This window comes from Triturus cristatus, chromosome 4_1 (assembly GCF_964204655.1).
Source record: "Triturus cristatus chromosome 4_1, aTriCri1.1, whole genome shotgun sequence".
NCBI classification, from domain to species: domain Eukaryota; kingdom Metazoa; phylum Chordata; class Amphibia; order Caudata; family Salamandridae; genus Triturus; species Triturus cristatus.
In genome coordinates this window covers 751919255-751932673 of record NC_140585.1, presented here as the reverse complement: position 1 = coordinate 751932673, position 13419 = coordinate 751919255, and positions in this window count along the sequence as shown.

Sequence of the window (13419 nt, the reverse complement as noted above, 5' to 3'; positions counted from 1 at the left end):
CAAGCTGATCCACGTTCTCAATGATCCAACCCTCGTTTGCAGGATCGGTAGAATCTTTCTGTCTCCAATCTGTCTCCAATGCCTACTGTTCTGTATTTTTGTGTCTACTTTGACTACCTAATAAACTTTTCCTCCCTGACTGTTTGATCCACACAAATCCCCTCTTGTAACTATTGTAAATGATTTCACATAACATGTAAAGCGCTCTGATACGCCTGAGTCTAGCTAGTTCTATATAAAACCTGAAAATAAAATAATAATTAAATAAAATAAAAAATTCATGTCACAATTTCTTTTAACTTTCTGTCAAGTGTAGTTCTGTGTGCAAAGCAAGAATCAGAAGAAAATCTTTTATTTATTTTCCTCTATATTTTGATTTGAAAGAACATCGGCCATTCCTTGTCTTGAACTATATCTTTAAGTGATATTATGGCAGAAACATAAAAAGAAAAGAGACCATCTGGCATGCCTGGCATTTGCACATTTCATGCTTTTCAGAAAATATTAGCTTTTGTGATCAGTGTTTATGGTGATTCTATGTGATGAACCCTCTCAATAGCGTCTCCAACCACTCAACCACAGCTTGACCTTGTATGGATCAATTTTGATTCCCTGGTCTGAAAATATGAGCTCCAAAAAGAACAACTGATTTGTCTCAAAGATGCACTTCTCTGCTTTTGCATGCCATGGGAGTTTCCACAATCTGTGCAAGACTGTAGATGTTTGTGAGATAGCTTCCTCCTATTAGTTTTGAATAATATTAGAAGAAATAATAACAGATACATATTTGTTGGGTTGTAACCTAACTAGGAAGGTGGAATCTTACTATATGGTTGCCCCCACTTTTTTCCTGGTGTTTTGCTGGTTTATGACTGGGATCCTGCTATTCAGGGCCCCAGTCTATCTGCTTTCTCTGCAAAATGGTTTCCATGTACATTAGGTACATATCTAATTGGATTCTGGAGGGCCTTATAAGCCCCTAGTATATGGTATACTCTGTACTTAGGGCATAGGTACCTCAGAGGCCTACCAGGGGCTGCAGCATATATTATGCCACCCCTGGGAAGCACTCCAAAATGGCACCACAGGTCTGCTTCTGCAGCCTGGGTAAGGGTGTGCTTGCACCCCTTACTGTGGTATAGGCTACCTATATCACTACCCTATGCAGACACACATAAACCTATAAGCCACTCCTATGACAGGCCTTGACAATCCTGAAGGCAGAGTGCTTGGTTTTGTGTGAGAGGGTGCCCAGGCATGAGCTGAGCCCCTTTGCAGCTTTCGAAAATACTTCCTTATGGCCGTTCTGTGATACAGCCATACCATATACTCTTAAGTGCATTATAACCTCGCGTTAAATGCTAACTTTGGGATGGCTGCATCAAAACATGTTGTGTTTGGTGTCAAACGCTTTGGAATACTACCCCCTCGCCAGTCCTGGCGGCGGGGGTAGCATTCCACCCTTCTAGAGGGAGAGACATGTTCACACTGGCTAAACCCGGTAGGACTTTCCTGAGCCCTGGCATCACATAATGGATGCCTTTGCCACAGACACGGGTCTGGCCTCCTGCTGCTGACCGAAACTCTGGCAGGGGAGGCCTGGACAATAGGTTTCCTGTTGAGGGGAGGTGTCCCCACCTCCCCAGACAGGCTGATGTGTACTGGGGCTAGGTGGGAGCACTCTCTGGTGCTTTGAAGTCCTGAACTGGGGGCACACTTGGTGTCCCTGTGCATACTGCAGTTCAAACCGGTTGCAGGGGCTACCTGCCCCTGCTCTGGTGCGAAACTGGACAAAGGAAATGGGTGTAACCACCCCTCTTTCCTGGCCCACCCATAGGTGGGGCCTTAGAGTTAGTCCATCCCCTAAACTTACTATAAGTATTGGAATCCAGTCCCTAGGACTTTAGATTACCCTGGACGAAACTCTGCAATGTACATCTTGGACCTTCGATGTTCTATCCTGACTAGAAGACTGAAGAGATCTCCCTTGGGGTCAAGGAGTGACTCCCCTGCTTGGCAGGCACCAAAGAAGCAACTGACCAGTCTTCAATTCTGAAGCTCCCACTGGACGCCAAAGTCTCTGCATCCCCAGAGGTAAATTTCCAGACTTCCCTGAGGCTACCCTGAGTCCACAGCAAAGCTGAGGCCCGTGGCTATCGTGGGTGACGTGGAACCGTGACCCCTAGACATTGTGAACTTTTGCAGCAACACTATCTTTCTGGTCCTCCTCGAAGTTGTGCTTTTGGCTCCGAGTAGCCCCTGCCTTGAGCACCTCTTGCACCGAAGATTGTTGGCCTCCACTCCACGAGTGACCCATGGGCCAGCTTCAAGAGCCACCACTTGAGGCTCCTTCACGATCACTAGCCCGTTGGCTAGCAGGTTCCCACGAAGGCGACTCCTTTTCTGATTGGGCTTACCTGGTTGCTCCAGACATGCCCCGACTTATCCTCGCTGGGTGAGTCCCTCAAACCTTGCTGGTTTGCACCGCAGTCCTTTCTCTAAATTCCAGTGGCTTGCCATTGCCAAGGCTTGTTGGGTCCATTTTGGTCGCCGATACCGCAGAACTCTACAGACTTTGTGGGACAGCTCGAATCCGGCTTGTGGACTTCATCGACACCTCCTGGACCTCGTGGCTGAAGAGTCAAGACACCCATCAACTCACCTGAAGCACCCGACATCTGTGGGCATTGGTCCATCATGCCCTCGGTCACTGGCTAGTGACCCAGACTCTGTCTCTTCTGCTTTCAGGTTCCTTACATCCTAGATCCAGGCTTGGATCTCTTCGGACACTTCTCCTCTTTACGGCAGCAGCAGTTCTTTGCAGGCTTCCATTGAAATCGACGACGCAACCCGACCCGACCCCAAAAGACACCTATGCACCCGGCTTCCCTGGGTGAGGTAACTCGAGTACTCCATTGCTCTCATGGGTGCTAGCCCTAGAACTTCTTAAGTCCAGAAGGGTTTGGTCCAGACTCGATTAGAAGTGTCCCTAATCTTTAAAATTCCAACCTCGACAATGCCCATAGAAGATAATAGAAACCGCGGTTGTGTTTACACACTGCATACAGTCCCCGTGGGTCCCCTGTGTCACTACCTTGGGTAGTTCCTTAGAGCCCCAGCGATTCTAGAGGCAATAGGCCTAGTGCCTGTTCCAGTAGTGGTTCTTATACCACTTTTTTGGTATATGGTTTGGTACGCCCCTAGGGCCCAAACGTGTATTTGTGCTTTTACTGATGATTCCTATCTTGTAACTTAAGTACTTCGAACTACAGTCTCATAAAGAGACTAGAGGGGTGTGTGTTAACCTAAATACATATATTTTAAATATATACCTGGTGTGGTTGTCCTTTCATTTGATCATTCAAGAGATTATAGACTGGTAAAACAAGCTGCTTTACATTCCTTCAAGACTTAGCCTGAAGGCTGCTCTCCATAGCTACCACTAGGATAGCTTTCAATAAAGGTTGTCTTTAACCTATCACCATAAGGGGTTGTTTGGATTGATACAAGGTGCCCACTAGAACTAGTGGACAGCATATATCAGGCCACCTTCTCACATTGCTGTGCAGCGTGTGGGATTCCAGCTTGCTATTGTTTTACCAGATAATCTCAATTGAATTGATCAACTGAAAATCACTAAAGGTACCTGAGGTACATATAATATCAAGTTTAGCTACAGTAAGTTCTACTGAACTTAGAGTTGTGTGTTAAGGGATAGCACACCCTTTCTACAACTCAAGAGAGTTTAGTAGGCCACACTAGTATAGGTAGTGCAATACACCACACCACATTAGTAATGTCTAACCAGCCAGGAACCAGTGGGTCCCTACCAGGAACCAGTGAGCTCTTTCCCTATAAATATGAGGATCTCACCTTTGCTCAGCTGAGGGTCTTATGTTCCATTAGGAAGCTGAAGACAGGCAAAAGTCCATCCACCATGCATCTCATAAAGATACTGAAACTGGATGATATCACAGGGCCTAGTGGGCCTGATGATTTAGACTGTGTGGGTGGGGCAGCACCTGAGGGTGGGACTAGGGGTGGAAACTCCCCTGACCCTAACTCTAATGCTGACCAGACTGGTGACAATGACCAGACTCTGGTAAACACAGACCACCAGGATGAGGATGAGGAGGATGACAATAATGCCACTTCATTTATTCCTCCGGGTAGGCCTTACAACAGGGCTAGAAGGGATAGATAACTGTCAAGGGGATCTATCCAGTCCATGGGTACTCACAAACTTTCTCTCGGGGGCCAAATTTACAGTGTGGTTTATGGCCGAGGGCCACACCGGTGGGGGCGGGGCAGTAGGGTGAGGGGGCGGGGCTAGAGCAACAAAAAAACTAACTAACTATGCCCATGAGGTTGAACACAGGCCCCTGCAGCGGACGCCTTCGTCCACTGAGCCACCAGACCCGGTATAAACACATCTCTCTATTTATCTCTCTATCACTCTCTGTCTCCCTCCCTCTCTCTATCACTCTCTCTCTCCCTCTCTCCCTCTGTCTCCCTCTGTCTCCCTCTGTCTCCCTCTGTCTCATTCACTCTGCTTGTCTCCCTCTCTCTCTCTCCCTCCCTCTCTCTCTCTCTCTCTCTCTCCCTCTCTGTCTCCATCTCTGTCTCCCTCCCTCCCTCTGTCTGTCTCTGTCTGTCTCTGTCTCCCTCTGTCTCACTCCCTCTGCTTCTCTCTCTCTCTCTCTCTGTCTCCCTCCCTCTCTCTGTCTCCCTCTGTCTCTCTCCCTGTCTCCCTCCCTCTGTTTCCCTCTGTCTGTCTCTGTCTCCCTCCCTCTGTCTCCCTCTGACTGTCTCTGTCTCCCTCCCTCTGTCTGTCTCGGTATCCCTCCCTCTGTCTCCCTCTGTCTGTCTCCCTCCCTCTGTCTGTCACCCTCCTCCCTCTGTCTCCTGCTGTCTGTCTCCCTCCCTCTCTCTGTCTCCCTCTGTCTGTCTCCCTCTCTCTGTCTCCCTCTCTCCATCTCCTTCTGTCTCACTCACTCTGCTTGTCTCCCCCTCTCTGTCTCCCTCCCTCTGTCTCCCTCTGTCTCCCTCTCTCTGTCTCCCCCCTCTCTCTCCCTCTGTCTTCCTCCCTCTTTCTCCCTCCCTCTATCTCCCTCCCTCTGTCTCCCTCTGTCTCCCTCTGTCTGTCTCCCTCTGTCTGTCTCCCTCCGTCTGTCTCCCTCCGTCTGTCTCTGTCTCCCTCCATCTCCCTCTATCTGTCTCCCTCCCTCTCTGTCGCCCTCCTCCCTCTGTCTGTCTCCCTCCCTCTGTCAGTCTCCCTCTGTCCGTCCCCCTCTGTTTCCCTCTCTCTGTTTCCCTCTCTCTGTCTCCCTCTCTCTCTCTCTCTCTGTCTCCCTCTCTGTCTCCCTCCCTCCCCCTGTCTGTCTCTGTCTGTCTCTGTCTCCCTCTGTCTCACTCCCTCTGCTTGTCTCTCTCTCTCTCTCTGTCTCCCTCCTTCTCTCTGTCTCCCTCTGTCTCTCTCCCTGTCTCCCTCCCTCTGTTTCCCTCTGTCTGTCTCTGTCTCCCTCCCTCTGTCTCCCTCTGACTGTCTCTGTCTCCCTCCCTCTGTCTCCCTCTGACTGTCTCTGTCTCCCTCCCTCTGTCTCCCTCTGTCTGTCTCGGTATCCCTCCCTCTGTCTCCCTCTGTCTGTCTCCTCCCTCTGTCTCCCGCTGTCTGTCTCCCTCCCTCTCTCTGTCTCCCTCTGTCTGTCTCCCTCTCTCTGTCTCCCTCTCTCCATCTCCCTCTGTCTCACTCACTCTGCTTGTCTCCCCCTCTCTGTCTCCCTCCCTCTGTCTCCCTCTCTCTGTCTCCCCCCTCTCTCTCCCTCTGTCTTTCTCCCTCTATCTCCCTCCCTCTATCTCCCTCCCTCTGTCTCCCTCTGTCTCCCTCTGTCTGTCTCCCTCTGTCTGTCTCCCTCCGTCTGTCTCCCTCCGTCTGTCTTTGTCTCCCTCCATCTCCCTCTATCTGTCTCCCTCCCTCTCTGTCGCCCTCCTCCCTCTGTCTGTCTCCCTCCCTCTGTCAGTCTCCCTCTGTCCGTCCCCCTCTGTTTCCCTCTCTCTGTTTCCCTCTCTCTGTCTCCCTCTCTCTGTCTCCCTCTCTCTGTCTGTCTCTCTCTGTCTCCCTCCCTCTGTCTGTCGCCCTCCTCCCTCTCTCTATCTCTCCCTCCCTCTCTCTATCTCTTCCTCCCTCTCTCTATCTCCGTCTCCCTCCGTCTCTCTATCACTCTCTCTCTCCCTCTCTCACTCACTCTGCTTGTCTCCCTCTCTGTCTCCCTCTCTCTCTCTGTCTCCCTCTCTCCCTCTCTCTGTCTCCCCCTCTCTCTCGTCTCCTCCCTCTCTCTCCCTCTGTCTCCCTCCTTCTGTCTCCCTCCCTCTGTCTCCCTCCCTCCATCTCCCTCTGTCTCCCTCCCTCCCTCCCTCTGTCTCCCTCCCTTCCTCTGTCTCCCTCCCTCTGTCTCCCTCCCTCTGTCTCCCTCTGTCTGGCTCCCTCCGTCTCCCTCTATCTGTCTCCCTCCCTCTGTCTGTCGCCCTCCTCCCTCTGTCTGTCTCCCTCTGTCTCCCTCCCTCTGTCTCTATCCCTCTGTCAGTCTCCCTCTGTCTCCCTCCCTCTGTCCGTCCTCCTGTCTCCCTCTGTCCGTCCCCCTCTGTCTCCCTTTCTCTGTCTCCCTCTGTTTCCCTCTCTCTGTCTCCCTCCCTCTGTCTGTCTCCCTCTGTCTGTCTCCCTCTCTCTCTGTCTGCCTCCCTCTCTCTGTTTCCCTCTCTCTCTGTCCCCCTCTCTGTCTCCCTCCGTCTGTCTCTGTCTCCCTCCCTCCATCTCCCTCTCTCTGTCCCCATCTGTCTCCCTCTGTCTGTCTCCCTCTGTCACCTCACACGCTGCTGTCACTCCCTGCTGCCCTCCGTCACCTCACCCGCTGCTGTCCCACCCTGCTGTCCTCCTCACCCTCTGTCACCTCACCCCCGCTCGTGTGTCACCCTGGGCTGAGGCTGCTTCCCGGGCACACACAGCCACTGCCGCACCGAGTACCTCACAGGTCTTTTAAAGACCATTCACTTGTTAATGAGGCTTTGTTGTATTTCACCTCTTCTTGGCGCCCATGCATCTCCACTCAATCAGAGGGGAGATGCAGGGGCGCTAAGAAGAGGTGAAATATAACAAAGCCTCATTAACAAGTGAATGGTCTTTAAAAGAATCGCCCGGCCCCCATAGCTCGGCGGTGTTTGCTGACAAGCACAGGTACGATGTCTGCAAGGTCCGCGGGCCGCCAAAGAAGGCTTGCTGGGCCGCTGGTGGCCCGCGGGCCGTACTATGAGTACCCGTGATCCAGTCTAATTCCTCTATAGGAACCTCTGTTTCTTCTCACAGAGGGAGGGAAATCTCCCAGGAGAGGAGAGAGAGACTGCTGAAGTATGAGCAAGACAAGTTCAACATCTGAAAGCAGCAGATGGCCTTAGATAGGGAAGCCCTAGAGCTCTGCAGAGCTAGTAAAAAGGAGGGACTAGAGTCCCTTGGTGGCAGCAATTTCCCTAGAGATAGGGAGAGGTCTTATGACCATAGAAACCTAAGTAAGATTGTCCCTCCCTACCAGAGTGGGGATGACATCCACAAATGGATAACTGCCTTGGAGAGGGCCTGTAAAGCACAGAAGGTCCCTCAAGGTCAGCGGGCAGCAATCTTATGGCTCTCCTTTGCAGACAAAGGGAGAGACAAGCCCCTCACTGTAAGAGAAGAGGATGCTGATGATTACAAGGTCTTGAAGAGTGCTCTGATTGATGGGTTTGGCCTAACCACTGAACAGTATAGGTTGAAGTTCAGAGACACCCAAAAAGCTCAGACTCAAGACTGGGTAGACTTTGCTGATTGTGCTACTAAGGCTCTGGAAGGATGGATACATGGCAGCAAAGTGCATGACTTTTCAGGATGGTACAATTTGATTAGGAGGGAGCAGATCCTTAGTAATTGTCAAAACCAGCTTTTACACCAGTACCTGGGGGACTCTGATCTGACCTCTCCCCAAGAATTGGGAAAGAAGGCAGACAAATGGCTCAGAACCAGGGTAAGGCCTAAGAATCAGGGGGGTGACCAGAAGAAAGATTCTACCAAGCCCCAAGAGAAAGGTGGGGACAAATCTAAAGATAAGTCCACTACAGGGCCCCAAAAGTCCTCTTCTGGGGGTGGGTCCCAAACTCCTTCCTCTCCTGAAAAGAAACCATATTGCCATGTCTGTAAAAAGCATGGGCACTGGAAAACTGATCCCAGTTGCCCCAGGATTGGCAATAAAGAAAATGTTCTTCCCACAAATACTACCATTCCTCCTGGTACTACTAGTAGTAATCCCCTAGGTGGTAGTATTGCACCCAAAAAGTTAGGTGCTTTTGCAAGTGGAACAGAGGTAGGCCCCAATTTAGGAAGGGCCTCCTCACCTGACTCCTCTAACTCTGATGGTGGCATGGGATTTGCCACTTTTACCATAGGTCCCAATGCATTGGGCAGGTACAGATTGGAGCCACTGATTAATGGTCAGAAAAATGTGGCCTTCAGGGATACAGGGGCTAGTGTCACCATGGGGACAGGGAAACTAGTCCCCCCTCAGCAGCTTCTACCTGAGTTTAAATACAAGGTGACCAACATTGATGGTGTCAGAACAGATCACCCCATGGCCATAGTCAATCTCAGCTGGGGAGGGGTCACAGGCCCAAAAAGAGTGGCAGTGTCCCCAAACTTGCCTGTCGATTGCCTGATGGCCAATGATCTGGAAATTTCAGCCTGGGCTGAAGATGAACACCAAACTCATCTAAGAATGCTGGGCATCCCTGAAAGAGTTAGTGGGGCTGTGATGGCCACAGCCCAAACCCAGAAAATGGAGTGACGGAGCCTGAAATAATGGCCCACTCTCCTCCACAAGAGAGCACAAGGGTTGAAGAAAAGTATTTTTCCCCCCAGACAATAGGTAAGGGTCAGCCTCCTCAGGGAGCTGATCCTACCCCTTGTGAAGGAACTGCCCCAGAGGTAGTCAGGCCTGGCCTGGCAACACCCCTGATGGCAGTGGAACCTTCTAAGGTGGTACCCAGTCTGGAGCAGGTAACCTGCTCCTCTCTACCCTGCCTCAGTCAGCCCAGGGCTGCAAGGTCAGGAAGGTCAGTGGACCCCACAGGGCACCCTGTCCAGAGGAACCCCCCACATCAGCAGATTAGGGGCACCCAGTCTAGTAGCCCTAGCCAGGTGAAAATTCCTCAACACACAGAGGGATCCCCATTACCATTGTGTAGGGACCTCCCCCAGCAGGATTCTGTTGGGCAAGGGCAAACATGGGACCCAAAGGTTTCAAACCTGCCCAGCCCCTCCAGTGTTCCAACCAAAGGGACCCAAACCCCAGCCGTAGGCAGCCAGAGGTTGACCCTTAGAGCAAAGTACAACTCAGTCATGGAAAGTAAGGCATCCATGGTGACAAGTGATCTGAGGAAGCCGAGGCCAACTTTATTAGGGCCTCACTTCTCTACTCAGACACCTCAACAGCCTTCTACTTTGCCAAATCACACCACAGGTAGTAATTCCCCATGGTGGAGATCCTCTGATGCCCTTAGGGTGAGGAACAGCTTAGTGGCCATAAGACAGGGGGCAACCATGCTAGTGCAGGTGCTTCCTTATATGGCCACTTAGTCAATAAAGGCTCAACTGACCAAGGTTAACCTTATCTCCTTTCGTTTGAGGGGCGGTTATGTAGGAAGGTGGAATCTGACTATATGGTTGCCCCCACTTTTTTCCTGATGTTTTGCTGGTTTATGACTTAGTTGGACTGGGATCCTGGTATTCAGGGCCCCAGTCTATCTGCTTTCTCTGTAAAATGGTTTCCATGTACATTAGGTACATATCTAATTGGATTCTGGGTACCTCAGAGGCCTACCAGGGGCTGCAGCATATATTATGCCACCCCTGGGAAGCAATCCAAAATGGCACCACAGGTCTGCTACTGCAGCCTGGGTAAGGGTGTGCTTGCACCCCTTACTGTGGTATAGGCTACCTATATCACTACCCTATACAGACACATATGAACCTATAAGCCACTCTTATGGCAGGCCTTGACAATCCTGAAGGCAGAGTGCTTGGTTTTGTGTGAGAGGATGCCCAAGCATGAGCTGAGCCCCTCTGCAGCTTTCGGAAATACTTCCTTATGGCTGATCTGTGATACAGCCATATCATATACTCTTAAGTGCATTATAACCTCACGGTAAATGCTAACTTCGGGATGGCTACATCAAAACATGTTGTGTTTGGTGTCAAACGCTTTGGAGTACTACCCCCCCCCCCCCGCCAGTCCTGTAAAGTCCTGAAAAGGGATATATTTCTGTGATATATTTTTCTTATCTTTATTCGTTGTAATAGGTATTCAGTGCTGTGTTATGCGGCGAGATGAGACAATACAAAAACATACACACACAAAACATAAAACACACACTCTACATCTAAGGACAGCATGGTGTGCGTATCCATATGGTAAGTATAACTGAGAGTATCTGTTAAATATATCTCTCCTTCAAAAAACAGTTTAGTGACAGATAAAGTAGCCTCCAAAATTTAGCCTGTTCACGTACTCCTATATCGCCCAGATAATGCCCCATGAGCCTTCAAAACGGGAGGGTAGGGGTACCTACGGTCACACACTGTTAAAAGAAATTGAAAAAGAAAATGAAAAACAAATATATCACAGAAATATATCACTTTTCTTTTCAGGTCAACACCACATATGGTGCAGTTTAGATGTGTTATGTTATTTTAACTCTGTTTTTATTCTTCCAGAACCCATTCAGCAATATACCTACTGGTGTATAGTATACTGTGCATGTTAAATTTATGTGCACCACTTAGTTAGGATTATATGTAAATACACAGTTGTTTTGATTTGAGTGTAGAAGGGATCTCTTCTAGGTCCAGGGGAGGGTTTCGAATCATTTCGACACAGGAGACACGGCCCATTAAAGCATAGTATCTCCATCTCATTCCCCACTTTTAACAATACCAGCTCAAAGGAACATTAAAAAAAGAAATTCCACGTAGCCGGGTATTTTTTTATTTTTCACCATTCACTCACTTCTGACTCTTCCACTCACACTCCTACACCACACATTGTATTGTTTTTCATAACCAGTGCTCCCATGTAGTCATAGGTCACAGCACGCCCCGTCCCGCAGCGGGGTGGGAAGACCTCGATGATGAAGCATGCCACCAAGGGTCCTTTTGGTGGGTGATGGGTATTTAAACAAAGCTGTGTTCTTTCCAACACTGTAGGAGACACACGTAGTCTGGAGGAACACTTCTATACTTTCCCATAAGGGTGGATCCCTTTGTTTTTTGACAACACAACTTGAGGAGGACGTATCCATACATTAGAATGCCGGCAGATCGAGAGACTGAGAATGACACGTCCCTTTCTACATGTATTTTTACACGTGTTGTGCATCGGAATTTCTGATACCTATAAAACACTGGTATATATCTATTTGTATGTTTCTTTTAAGTATGTGCTACTAGGAAAAGGCACAGCTAGATGTATGCATGCTTTCAGTAATATGGTGAGACTTTCAACTGTGATATGAAAAGGGTTTCTGATTTGCTTTTGGGTAGAGTCAACACTGTTAGTAGTTGCTGAGTAGTGAAGATACAAAAGACAGATGAGGTCAAAGAAATGCCGGTAAAGGGATTAGTGATTATGGTACTTTGTATGAGTCTTTGGAAAGGTATTGTTGAAGTGCGCCGTATACATTTAGGTGTCTTCGTGAAATGAGGAATGCAGTGTCTTATGTTGAAAGGACTGATTTGCACATGGCCAGGTCTAAACTGGGGTGGCATGGTGAGCAAAAGAATCATGGATTTAACCCAGATTTTTTGACTGTGGGTGAATGTTTTGATTTGTTCTGCATTCCGTCCATCAATTGTGTGTATTTTGCTTTCTTGCCCTAAATGCGCCGGGTATGCCCAGATGTTGGCTCACTGTGTCACTGGATTCAAGCTATCCTGGCTGAAGAGGGGTGAAACCCCAAAACCGGTCCTAGGATGCTTGTTTCCGGTCCAAGGAGGACCTGGCTTGGCAGTTCGGGTTGGACTGTTTCCATGAGGCACAGGGTCAAGACTGATTTGCATAGGGCCAGGTCTAAACTGGGGTGGTATGGTGAGCAAAAGAATGATGGATTTAACTCAGATCTTGGGGGTGAATGTTTTGATTTGTTCTGCATTCCGTCCATCAATTGTGTGTCTTTTTATGTTGAAAGGACTGCATGGTGTTGTGACTAAGGTACAAGGTTGAATTAAGATCGAAAATCGGCGAGGTCAATGTAAGAGAAATAGGGATGTTTGTAGATTGTGCCTTGTTGGAAAATAGAGGTGGGGGGTGTTTCTCTAGAAGAGATATGTTTTATGAATGTCTGAGAGATCAAAAAGAAATGGAAATGTTCCCTGTATATTTTGTGTACGGATTTGTTCACACTAGTGAAGTACATGTGAATATAAGTGAAGGTAATTGTCTGGCTCTCTCCCTGTGCTGAATGTGCGTATATTAGAGGGCCGGCAGATCAAGAGTTTGGGAATGACACATCCCTTTACTCTCCTCCCATTTTCTCCTCCCAATGGTTCCTACCTCTCCTCATTCTATAAAGAAAGTAACAGAGGCCCATCTATGGTGAAAAATTGTACTTAGATCTTCACTGGCCTGTTGGTGGCATCTATAGAGCAAAGAGAAAGTCACAATCGGTTTGAATGCTACACGAGTGCAGTATGTTATGTTGCAAGGACTACATGGTGTTGTGACTAAGGTACACGGATGAATTGGCATCCAAAGTCGGCTCGGAAAATGTAAAAAGAACTGGCCTTCTGCAGATTAAACCTTGTGGGAAAATACTGGGGGGGGCCTTTAACAGGGACATGCTTTATTAACTTCAGGGAAATTTAAAAAATGAAATGTTGCCAACACACTTGGTGCACGGGTTTGCGCACACTCATGAAGCACATGTGAATATAAGTTAAGGTAGTTGTCAGGCTTCCTGTTCGTGCTGAAGCTGCCTACATCACAGGGGTGGCAGATCGAGTGACTGGGAATGACACATCCCTTGACCCCCCTTCTTCCTCCCGCTCTCTAATGGTTCCTCTCCCCTTGTTTGTAAAAGGAAGGTAACAGAGGCCCATCTGCGTTGATCCTCACTGGGCTGCTGGGGGCATCGGATGAGCACAGAGAAAGTCGTATTCGACTTCTCTGCTATAGAAAAAAGCTGCACAAAGCTGCAACTTACATATCACCCCAATTTACATTGCTCGACGATTCGTCTTAACAGTTTAACTTTGCTGAGGTATGTCTATGCTTCAACATGTATTTTCACACAAGTTGTGTATCGGAAGATGCGATACATATAAAACACAGGAAGATGCGATACCTA